Source organism: Silene latifolia, chromosome 11 (genome assembly GCF_048544455.1).
Source record: "Silene latifolia isolate original U9 population chromosome 11, ASM4854445v1, whole genome shotgun sequence".
In the NCBI taxonomy this organism is placed as follows: Eukaryota; Viridiplantae; Streptophyta; class Magnoliopsida; order Caryophyllales; family Caryophyllaceae; genus Silene; species Silene latifolia.
This window is the reverse complement of record NC_133536.1, coordinates 60,556,812-60,568,695: the sequence shown is the minus strand read 5'-3', so window position 1 is coordinate 60,568,695 and position 11,884 is coordinate 60,556,812. Positions and strand designations below refer to the sequence as shown.

Sequence of the window (11,884 nt, the reverse complement as noted above, 5' to 3'; positions counted from 1 at the left end):
GCTCAAGAACTAACAAGAAGGAGATCTTGTTGGTGCCCAAATGGCCGAAAATAATATGGTGAGAAATCGATTTTTCCATCTTTTTTTATTAAGTTTGCATGCATAAGATCTTGTATTTATTTTATGACTAAATAAATTAATTCACATATGAATATGTATACTAATGAGATTATTGTATCTCTACAAGTGGTATCATGAGCCTTAGGTTGTTTGCATGCAAATCGGTTTATGGTTTTTTCGAGTTATAAGATTAACATACAAAACTAATTAATTTGGATTTATGAAGATAAACCTAAAAATAACTTTGCATGTTAAAAGTTTCTGGTCCTAAGTGATTTTTAGGACATTTTGGTTTATTTATGGATTTTATTGTTCATTTTGTTAATTTATTGACATTAAAATGTGATTTTTATGAGGAAAATGTCATTTTTGGACGAAAAATAGCTAAACTTCGAATTTTTCAGTGGTTTTTGGACATGTTTTCATATATATTATCTACTGATGGCCTGTAAATATTCATGTTAAAATAAGTTGTTTTGCTCGAAATATGAATTTTATAAGTTAAAATCGTATTTAAATGGGTAAATAGGTTAATATGAGTTATATTTCGAATCTGGTCATGAACATTTAGTATGTTGTCACATACAATTTTACAAGATGTGTGTAAAATATTTGGCTATAATGAAGTCCTTTTTTTATGATTTATGATTTTTTGATGAAAAATCACATAAATAGTGACTATAATTAGTAATAATGCTAAAACATACTCCATGACTAAAGAAAAAACATCACATGTTGCATTTTATCATATATTTCAGATCTTAAAGTGAAAAGTTGATGAAAATAAATTTTCTCATTTTTTTTATGGTCATATTTGTTAAAACCGATAAACCGCAACAGTGTTTTTCTCGATAATTTTTCGAAATTTGTAACCTAAGTTTTGAACATTATGAGTGTCATGGTATTTTTCTAGAATGTTCATGAGTTTAAATTTCAAATTTTGAAATTATTTAAAATTTTTATAATTTAATTTGAAGTTTATAGCATAATTTTGTATTTTTGGTCCATAATGAACAATATTAAGAAATCAAGTTGAATTATTGTCAAAGTGTTAGTGAAGACTAAATTTTGAGCCCTAAGTGTGTTAAGATAATTAACTTGAACATAAATATGAGTTTATGTAACAAATTATGATTTAATAAGTTAAATCACGCAAATCCGTAAAAACCGATAAATATACGATATTGGCTCTTAAAAGGCGATTTAGCATAAAATTTAGCATGTTCATACATATTATAATGCTGCATTTTATTTATGATTGTCATATTTTAATTTTATGTAATTTTGAATTATGTAATTTTACTTAGTATGGCCTTAGTTTTTTAATTGGTATTACCCGAAATGGATGGGAATATCGATTCGGTTGTAATTATTGTCATCTCGTATCACCGTTTTGTAATTTAATAGATTTATTTTTATTTTTATTTCAAATGTATAATAGAAAATTATGTAATTCATTTTGTAATTTAATTATTCCGGAGTTCTTGAAGACGGTGCTATTCGAGAAGGCGGTCCATCAAAAAAAGTGTTACCTCGAGATGCGTGCCAAGACCGAAGTTCAAGGGACAAAAGAAGTTGATTTCCGAATTTGTAATAGTTTATTAGATTTACTATTTTAGGAAGGCCATACTAGGATTTTATTTTTATGCTTTGCATTTTATTTAAATGTTGCATGCATCGCTAAATCGCCATAACTAAACATGCATTTTAAATCGAGTTTATCGACCGTGTCAATTACAATTATCGTAGTTCACCGCTTTAGTTCACTTAAAACGTGATAGATAATAAATTGACATGACCTCTCGCTAAATAAACAATTGAGACTTAGCCTTACCAAAAGGTAGAAACCATGAAAACCTATTTCGTGAGGGAGTGCACTCGGCCACACCGGGGTACAAACCTTGTTACGTAGGGGAAGTGGGTGATAAATGTCTATCCACCGAATTCATATTGATGAAGGTTGTATCGCCAAAGCGTGCCCAAGTTAATGCGAATTTGGATCATGGACACATTTATTCGAAATTTGGGTTGAACTCAACAAAAGTATTCTCGACCATAGCCGGATGTGTTTTGGGCTAAAGATAAATATTAATGTAATTTTATCGACCAAGAGTGCTAAAAGTAGAATCGATTAAAGAGTTAATCCATCGAGTTATATTGATAAGGGATGAATCGGCTACACCGTGCCCAAGTTAATATGAATTTGGATCTTGGAATCATTTATAATAGTTGGGTAGAGGTCACTATATAAATGCTCATATCTTGTTAAATTATTTACAAGTATTATTATAACGATAAATGTTTTGTTTTCATTATTCCGTTATCATATTGTTCTATTTCTTTACCTCAATTTATACGATATCATTTCGATTTTAGTTCAAATCTCCATTAAAACATCGTAACTAAAGACAAAATTTGAATTTTCTTCTAAAAACCTCGTATTATCCATTGTAAGGATCTCTTGTGAAGAGTATGGATAAAAGTTATTCGTGATCAAAAGGGTTTTTGATTCTTGACTAACATATCTACTTACAATGAATTATTTCTCATATGCTTACTTGAGTTAAGTACTTTGAAACGTTAAATCATTTTGGTAACTAGATTTGTAGGAAATCAAAATTGACCAAAATACCGCAACCACTTCAATGAAAGTTTTAAGACTAAACGAATGAAATGAAGAGTAGTCTTCATGAATTTCAATTTTGCTTCTCTTAGCAAAGACTCATTGAAATGAGTGGGAGCATTCTCTTAAACTGTTAAGAAAAGGATGAGGTTTAAAGAAGTAAAATTAGAATGGAATTGATACAAGGTAATGGTAAAAGTAAAGTTATTTAGAATAACGATACTAAACTTATCAATCCCGACCGATAAAGTTTCCATTGTCTTAATTGTTGGACGCTAGAAAGGAAACTACCCCAAATTATTGAAGAATCAACAAGTTAGTTGTGGGACATCTAATGGGACCTTCTTCTTTAAATGTTTATTTGATTGGCATAAATTTTTCTAATACTACTTCGTCAATATTAGAAACCGGTGGTGGTTTTCATTATTGTATTTGATACATATGATGATTAGAATATGACGACTAGCAACAATGATGTTGAGAGATAGAGTCATTGTGTACTCAATCTAGTTTTTGGGTTTAAAGTTGTACTTAATTGTCTTGTTAAGTTACAAAAGAGGTTTCACTTTTGTGACCCTATACACCATGATTTGATGTATGGCTAGCTCATTATCAAGGTGATTATATTCTAAACCAAACTAGAATGATATATCATGTAGATGATACAAGACTCAAATTGGTAACCCAAGATTAAACCTTAAATTCTGGAATGATGAACGCAAAGAGTTATCGAGTACTCTTGGAACCATTAGATTGTTAATCTTATGGTATATGCGTATCTTGTATTCAAAGCAAGATGTCTCGTGCTTTTTGGTTGAAAAGGAGATCGAGGTTGTAAATCATTGATCCAGAATAGGTTGATCATTTTCTTTTACCAACGATTTAAGTGTACACTAATGTGTTCACTTAATAAGGTAAATAGAGAAATCTTTGAAGAAGTTCAAAGAGTTCCAGGAATTACGATTTAGTCGTGATGGGATTATCAAAGTGAAGACTTTGATATAAGCCAAAGGAAATGTGATATAGTATCACAAATTAATCTCTCTTAGCACGCATTATGGGATAACGTGTGGTTGGTTAAAGAAATCAAACGCTATTCGATATCGTTTGGACCTTAATCAAGTTACTTTGAGTTACTTGATCCTTTTCGGGATTTTATCATATTGTCTAAATTATTTTTCCACAAAATCTAAAACGATTCATATGAGATATGAAATGGTAGGGTACTATGCTTGTAAGTTTTCACAAGAAACAAATGCTCATTTTTCCTTACAATAATCACGAGTACAACGGGTTTGTGGCTCGTGAACCTGTCTTTCTAGAATACAAGTTTATTTCTAGAAGACAGAGTGAGAGAAAATATTCAAGAGCCACAAAAGAATTGTGTCAAAAATTGTATGAAATTTGTATGTCGCAAGAAACTGTATTTTCTTGGCTACATGACGTTGTTTCTTCGAAACCTAGGAGGATAAATTCATCACTTGTTGAAGATGATGAATTCATGTTACTTTTAAGAAAGTAAAGAGCTTACAACTTACAAAAAAATTGTTTGATTCAAGTTACTTCTGGAAAGTAATGATCATATGACTAAAATGAGAGTGTTTAAGTCACAACTCAATACAAGGCTTAGAGCCATGAAAATCCGAAGTAAATTCCAAGTGGAATTGTTGGATATCAAAGAGAGATATCAAAGCTTGATTAGTTGCAAAGTGTTTTGCACTATTCAGATCTTCTTAGGGGTTGTATTTCATTATGATGATATATAGCGAGTGAATCTAAAACCCACTTTTTCAATTAGAAGGAATGTATTCAATACATGTCATGAGTTTTGTAGATTCTAGCAATCCTAAAATAATGTGCAACTTAAGAGATTGTCTTAAGTAGGACATCAATGAGTTGGAATCAACATTTTGATCATGTGATAAAACTTTTCTCAATAGGTTGAGAAATTGTGTTTATACATGAAGTTTAGTGGGAGTTACGGAAATTTTAATTAGTCTTATATGTGGATGACATATTGATCATTGGGAATGATTTGACACTTTTGGAGTATTATAATACATCTTCAATATCCGGATTTATGGAGATCAATCCACATGATATTAGCGTCAAATAAGAAGTCTTATGTTGATAAGATTCATGATTAGTTCAATCGAGTTGAACATATTTGATTGATTCCATTTGCTTCCGCTGCCGGATAAATTAAATGAGTAATGATGTATAACACTTCATATACTTTGAGTATGATGAATTGTTTCAAAATTGAATTTAAGTAATAGTTACCAAATAGCCATATTGATTATTCTTAAGTGCTTGAAGAAGCTGATGTGACCATAATTAGAGCATATTTAGTCCCCGATTTAGCCTTGTTCCCATGCTTTTTAGTGCATATTTGGGTCATTTATTGTCTTTAGTCCTTTGTTTTGCATATTCGTTGAGGTTTTGTTTCCTTGGTAGGAAAGGAGTGCAAACCTTGCATTTTCATGGCAAAATAAAGCTAAATTGATTGAATTCAATGACCAAGCATCAAAGAGAAGACAAGACTAGAAGACCTTTGTACATACTATAGTAGATGGGCAATGATGAGAAAAGATCCTTGCATCCCCCAGGAAATCCTCAAGGATTTTATGAAGAAAAAGGAAGAAAAGAAGAAAGAAAATAGCTGTAAGACAATCCGAGCGGATTGTCCACAAGCCGCCCGTCCAAGAGGGGAAATCCGAGCGTCTTCCCCCAGTGGACGCCCGTCCAGAATCACCACTATCCGCCCGTCCAACCAAACAATCCGCTCGTCCAAAACACTCCCAATCCGCCCCTCCCGTGCCCCGGACGCTCTGATTGTGTGTCAGCCATTTCGTCTTCTACAAGTTTCAAGGAAGGATGCGCATATTTTTCTAAGACCGGAGTCTCCCTTGAGACCGGCGATTCCTCAAGGACTTAATCGTCATTTAAGCCCTTAGTAAACCCTAATTTATGTAACTAATCCCCACTATAAATACCCCATTAGGCTAATTAGAAGAGCATGTTCTTCTTAGAAATCTTTAGTATAGTTAATATCAATCAAATCTCTCTTTAACCTTGTAATCAACATTTAATCAAGTCTTAATACAAATCTCATTTCCTTAATCTCTCTTTTGTTCATCTTTTATTTTGGGTAATTGAAGATTATTTGGGTTATTATTGGGAGATTGACAACCTTCCAATCAATCATCAAGTACTTCTATTATTCTTTGCTTTATTATTGGAATCATTAGTAGGTATAATTCTCTTAATCCCTTTTTAATTATTGTTAATTATCTTCATTTATTCATCATGTTTCACTTTGTTGGTATGATTGACAACCTTGCTAGCATATTCAACATGATAATGAGTGAGTAGTTCCTTAGCTAGGGTTAATGGGTAATTAGGGGAAACCAACATGGGGGATGATTCATGCTTAAATTAATATGTTTTCATAGTTTATTTGATTGCTTGTTGTGATCTCAACTTATGCACATGTTATGTTTGATGAAATGCGAGCCTATGAATCCTTGCATTTTTTACCCATCACCTATCTTTTCAATGAGACTTGTAAGACATAAACCAACTCGAGTCTCATTAGACCATGCATATAGTTGAGTAGGGAAGATTAAGTCGACTTGTAGGTGTTGTACAATCTAATCGATTCGGTTCCGAGACCCAAACTTTCCTAGGATTGTAAGATATAAACCAACTCGATCCATCACAACAATAATTGCTTGCTTATAATTTGAGAATATGTTTGTATGATCAATTCCCATGAATCCCCTATGACCCCATGACACCCTAGTGCCTTTTATCAATTGTTTACACCCCTTTTTAATCATCTTGCTTGTTTACTTTTATTGCCATTTAGTTTAGTGATCTTCTACCTCAAACCCCAAATTGTGACACCCTTAGACACCACTAGTTGCAATTGAAAATCTCATCTCAATTCCCGTCCCTTGGGATCCGACCTTTACTTGCCTCTTTACTTATTGTAGAGTTGTTTGTGGAGTTATAAATTATGTTTTGGTCTAGGTGCTCCTAACGACAAGTACCGAAAACTAAATCTCCAAGTGAGTCCGACCAAAAATGGCGCCGTTGCCGGGGACGGTGTTAACTTGATTTAGATTTTCTTATATTGTTATTAGTTGTGTCTTTCTTTGCCTTGGGGAAGTAAAACTCCTCAAGGTTTGTTCTAATTATTTTCGAGTTGTTTGATATTTTACATGTCTAGAAGATCACAAGGTAACTTGTTACCCTTTGATCACGAAATTGAAAGGACTTTGACAACCAATAGAAGACTTGCTAGGAGAACTTTGAGAGGTATTGGTGAGGTTGTAGATATTCAACCAAACACTATTGAGTTCATCAACCCTTTTGCTAGAGAAGGTGAGGAGAACCCAACACAAAATCGAACACAAAATCAACCCACAATGCCTAAATTTTCATCACATTCCGTACCCACCGAGGAGAACCTACCTAATGGTACTCCCACACCACATCATTTAACCGGAAATTTCATTGCCAAATCCGTCTTTATCCAATTAGTCGAAAGAAGCCAATTTGGGGGGGATGCCTAGTGAAGACCCTCACTCTCACATGGAGACTTTTTGCGACTATTGTGATGCGATTTCTCAAATCGGTGTAACTCAAGACCAAATTCGATGGGTCTTATTTCCTTTTTCTCTAATTGGCACCGCAAAACAATGGTTGAAAGGCCTTGATAAGGCTACTCTCGGAATTGATTCTTGGAAGAAATTGGCTCTAGCTTTCTACAAAAATTTCTATCCACCGGAAAAGACTAACATGATAAGAGCTCAAATTACGGGCTTTAAGCAAAGAGATGAAGAATCTTTGTATGAATCTTGGGAGCGATTCAAAGGAATTTGTCGCTCATGTCCTCATCATGGACTTAGCGAGTGGTTCTTGGTACAACAATTTTGGAACGGTCTTTATGAAGATTCAAGAAACATTCTCAACATGGGATCAAATGGAATGTTCACCGAAGTTGATGACAATCAAACTTGGAACAAGATTGAGGAAATGGCGGTCCATAATTCACAATATAGTAGACCTCGCAAGGCTACTAGAGGAGGAAAGCATGAAGTAGACTCTATTACTCAATTGGGTGCTCAACTTAATGCTCACATTGATACCATCAATTTGAAGTTCGAAAAAGCTATGGCTAGACTTGAAGAAGCCTCAAAATCACCAAAGCAACATGTTAATGCCATGACGGCATCTTCATCAATCCCAAGTGGGATATGTGAGAATTGTGGAACTTTGGGACATGACCAAAGTGAATGTAGGGGAACAAATGAACAAGTGAATGCTTTTCAAGCATACAAGAGTGGTACCCCTTATTCAAACTATTACAATGAAAACACCAAATTCCACCCAAATCTCTCATACAAAAGCCAAAATGTTCAAAACCCTCAACCAACATACACCCCACCTCCCATGAGAAACCAAAATCAAAGACCCTTTTACAACCAAAACCAAGGTTACCAAAATCAAACTCCATACAATCAACAAAATGACCAAGGTTTTGATGTTCAAAAAGCGGTCCTCCAAATGCAAAAGAATCAACAAGAGTTTTTCACTCAAATGCAAAAGGATAGTCAAGCAAAGGAAATCACCATCAACAACATCCTAGCCCACACCAAAATGTTGGAAACCCAATTAATTCAACTAGCATCTTCAAGCTCACAAAGACAAAAGGGGCAATTACCACCTCAAAGTAATCCCCCAAGACATGAAACGGTTAGTGCCATTCACTTGAGAAGTGGTACAAGGTATGAAGCACCGGAGAAGCAAGTTGAGGATAAAGTTGTGGAAGCTAGTGACAAAGAAGAAGTTGTGCAAAACTCCAAGGATGGAGAACCATCAAAAGAAGAAGTTTAAAAAAAAAATGAAGACAAGGTCAAGGAGAAGGAGCCCATTGTGATTAGACTTCCTTTTCTGAGTCGTCAAGACAAGCCCAAATTTGATGACCAACTTGGAAAATTTATGGAGATTGTGAAGAATTTGGAAGTCTCAATTCCTTTTACGGAATTAATCAATCACGTGCCAGCCTATGCAAAGTACATGAAAGACATCCTTACGAAGATGAAGTCGATCCGGAAGCTTGAGACTATCGCCTTCACTAAGGTGAGTAGTGCAATACTTCAAGGGAGTTCACCTCCAAAACTTAAAGATCCGGGAAGCTTCTCAATCCCGTGTACCATTGGCAACACCACGATCAACAAAGCCTTATGTGATCTAGGGGCTAGTGTGAGTGTTATGCCGTACTCGGTGAGTAAAAGGTTAGGGATGGGAGAGCTTAAATGCACCAATATCACACTCCAAATGGCCGATAGATCGACGAAGACACCATTGGGGATATAGGAAGATGTTCCCGTAAGAGTTGAGAAATTTTTCATCCCGGTGGACTTTGTCATTGTTGACATGGAAAAAGACTCCAACATTCCAATCATTCTAGGTAGACCTTTCTTACACACCGCGGGTGCGGTGATGGATGTGAAGTATGGAGAACTCACTCTAGAAGTGGGAGATGAAAGCATAACTTTCAATCTTGACAAGACCATGAGAGCTCCCCGTTTGCATGAACCATGTTTTATGGTTGATCATTTTAGCCGGAAGGATGATAGGAAGAAGTCGGAATTCCAATGGAAGAAGAAAATCGATGATGCTCCATTCAAAGAGCAAGGAAATTGTGATAAAGAGAGCTTGAAAAGCTCACCAAAGTCAAGCAATGAAGAAGATGGCCTCATTGGCCAAGACAAGAAAGTGGTAGAGTTGTCTATATCAACTCAAGAGATCTTTAGTGACCAAGTAGATGAAGTTTGTGGTCTTTGGGACGATGAGTTTGAAGGGATTTTCAATCCCTACATTGGTAATGCTATCGATCAAGACCAACATGAAGGACAACAAGTGCAAAGATATATTAAAGATCTTTATCATGATAATGAACAAGCTTTTGACTACTTCTTCAAGGTGTCGAGTAACATCAACAACACCTTGGACATGCCCCCATGACATCTCACTAAGGATGAGAGTTTGGTGGAGTCCTCTCCAAACCACCATTTGTAAATAATTCTAACTCCCTAACTTGCATTTTAATTCTTACATTGCATTTTTGTCATTTTTGGATTTTTATACTTTGATCAAGATATTTATCATTTTTGAGAGAAGTGAGGGAGGGACTAATGATTCTATTGATGTGTAGTGCTTTAGCTTAGTGTGGGGATAGCAATTGCCTAGGCTATTCATGCCTTAGTAGTGCTCCTACAATGAAGAACACGGGATTTGAAGAATGAAAATGGCACGGGATATGCAAGTGCATGGATGGAACTGAATCCGGGTAGACTAGGAGGAATCCGAGCTTCCTGATGGGGAATCCGCTCGTCTTAAGGGAAAACGGGCGTCTATGGGAGAATCCATCCGTCCAAATGAGCTGCAAAGTTGAAAATTTTGGTCTGTTAGAGAATCCGAGCGTCCCAGCAGAGAAGACGCTCGTCTGAAAGAATCCGCTCGTCTTTGCAAGAAGACGCTCGTCTTTTTGCCAGTGCAGAATAAGAAAAGTTCCTGTAACAGAATCCGCTCGTCTTTAAGGTAATCCGCTCGTCCTGAATTGCAGAAATCCGCCCGTCTTCACTGAAAGACGCTCGTCTTTAGGCGAGATTTCCTGAACCCAAATTAGGCAGAATCCGAGCGTCCCGAAGGGAATCCGCTCGTCTTCCCTCTGCAGATTCGAAATTTCGGGTGCTTTAAATACCCCTTCCCACATTCATTCATTCATTCATACATTCAAAACACTACCCATAAACTCCAAAACCCCAAAACCCTCATCCTCTCCATCACCAAAAATAAGATTTCCTTAACCAAATTTAACAAAATCAAATCCAAACTTCCTTACAACAACAATTAATCACTGCTTTTCCAACAATAACCAATCCAAGCACCAAAATCTTCAACCTTTGAGTCGATTTTTGAAATACAAAGGCAAATCCTTTCATCTTAAAATCTATTTGGGTATAATTGGAAATTGAAGATTTTCAATCTTTTCTTGGTATAATCATCAATGGCAAGAACAAAAGGGTTAACAAAGGCACTCAAGGCAAATGCACTCTCAAAAAGGCAACAATGCCTTCAAGCAAAGCAAGCTTCAATGGCTATGGTGGTTGCTAGTGCAAACTTGGAAGTTCAACAACAACAAAATACTCCCTTGGAAGCAATAACAACAACAACTCCGGAAATTGCTCAATTATCAAACTATCCGGAGGTAATTTTCATTTCTAACTCCCATAGGGATACATTTAACAAGTATGCTAAGAAAGCCATTCTACCCACCAAATTCATATGTGAAGATGCCTTGAACAAATTGGGTGTCCTTGAACAAACAAAAACCTTCTTTGAAGCCATGGGGTTGGGAAAATTGTTTACTACAAGAGAATTGACATACCCCTCCCTTACCTTGGAATTCTTGAGTTCATTGAAAGTGACTAAGGTAGAGACTAGAACATATATCGAGTTTCGCCTTGCCAATGTGAATAGGCGCATCACCTTTGATGTTTTGAGTAAAGCATTAGGTCTTAGTGATACACCATACTATCACACGAAGCCCAAAAAGTATGACCCCGCTCCTCTTTGGGAGGCGATTTCCGGAAAGAAATTTGAGAACTTTCATGCTTGTCGCGCTCTATTAGTCCACCATCCGGGTATTAGAGTGTGGCACAAGGTCATCGGGAATACTATAATTGCAAGAAAAGACACTAATCACTTTACAAAGCTCGATTTTGTTCTACTTGAGTCGGCCTTAAATGTTGGAAGGGAATTCACTAAGCCTTACAATGCTCTAAGGCTTTTGGTGGAAAGATGGCTCAATTTTGATTGTGGTAAGGAAGGCACCGCTTTTATCGTAAATGGAGGTCTAGTTACTCTCTTGGCCAAGTACTTTGATCCAAATTTCAACAAGGATAACACCTATGTGGCGATCAAAGGGGGTCATCTCATTGACATGGATGCCATGATTAACAAGTACAAGTGGGTCAAGCATAATCCTCTTGACACCAACGATGGGTGGCTCACCAATGATGCTAGATCTTTCACTTTGCCTTCCAAGATATGCCGCTTGAGTGCTCATCGAACAAACTACCTAATTCCACTCTTAAAAGGCGCCGAGTACATCATCCGTCAACA

At 35.9% G+C, this 11,884-nt stretch overlaps 1 non-coding gene across 1 annotated transcript; it reads right to left on the bottom strand.

The window, feature by feature from the left end:
- Window positions 1–7,489: 7,489 nt before the first annotated feature.
- LOC141615636 (small nucleolar RNA R71) lies at window positions 7,490–7,596 on the bottom strand. Its single transcript, XR_012530046.1, has one exon. It is a non-coding gene; the product is annotated as a small nucleolar RNA R71 (small nucleolar RNA).
- Between the last annotated feature and the right edge of the window lie 4,288 nt (window positions 7,597–11,884).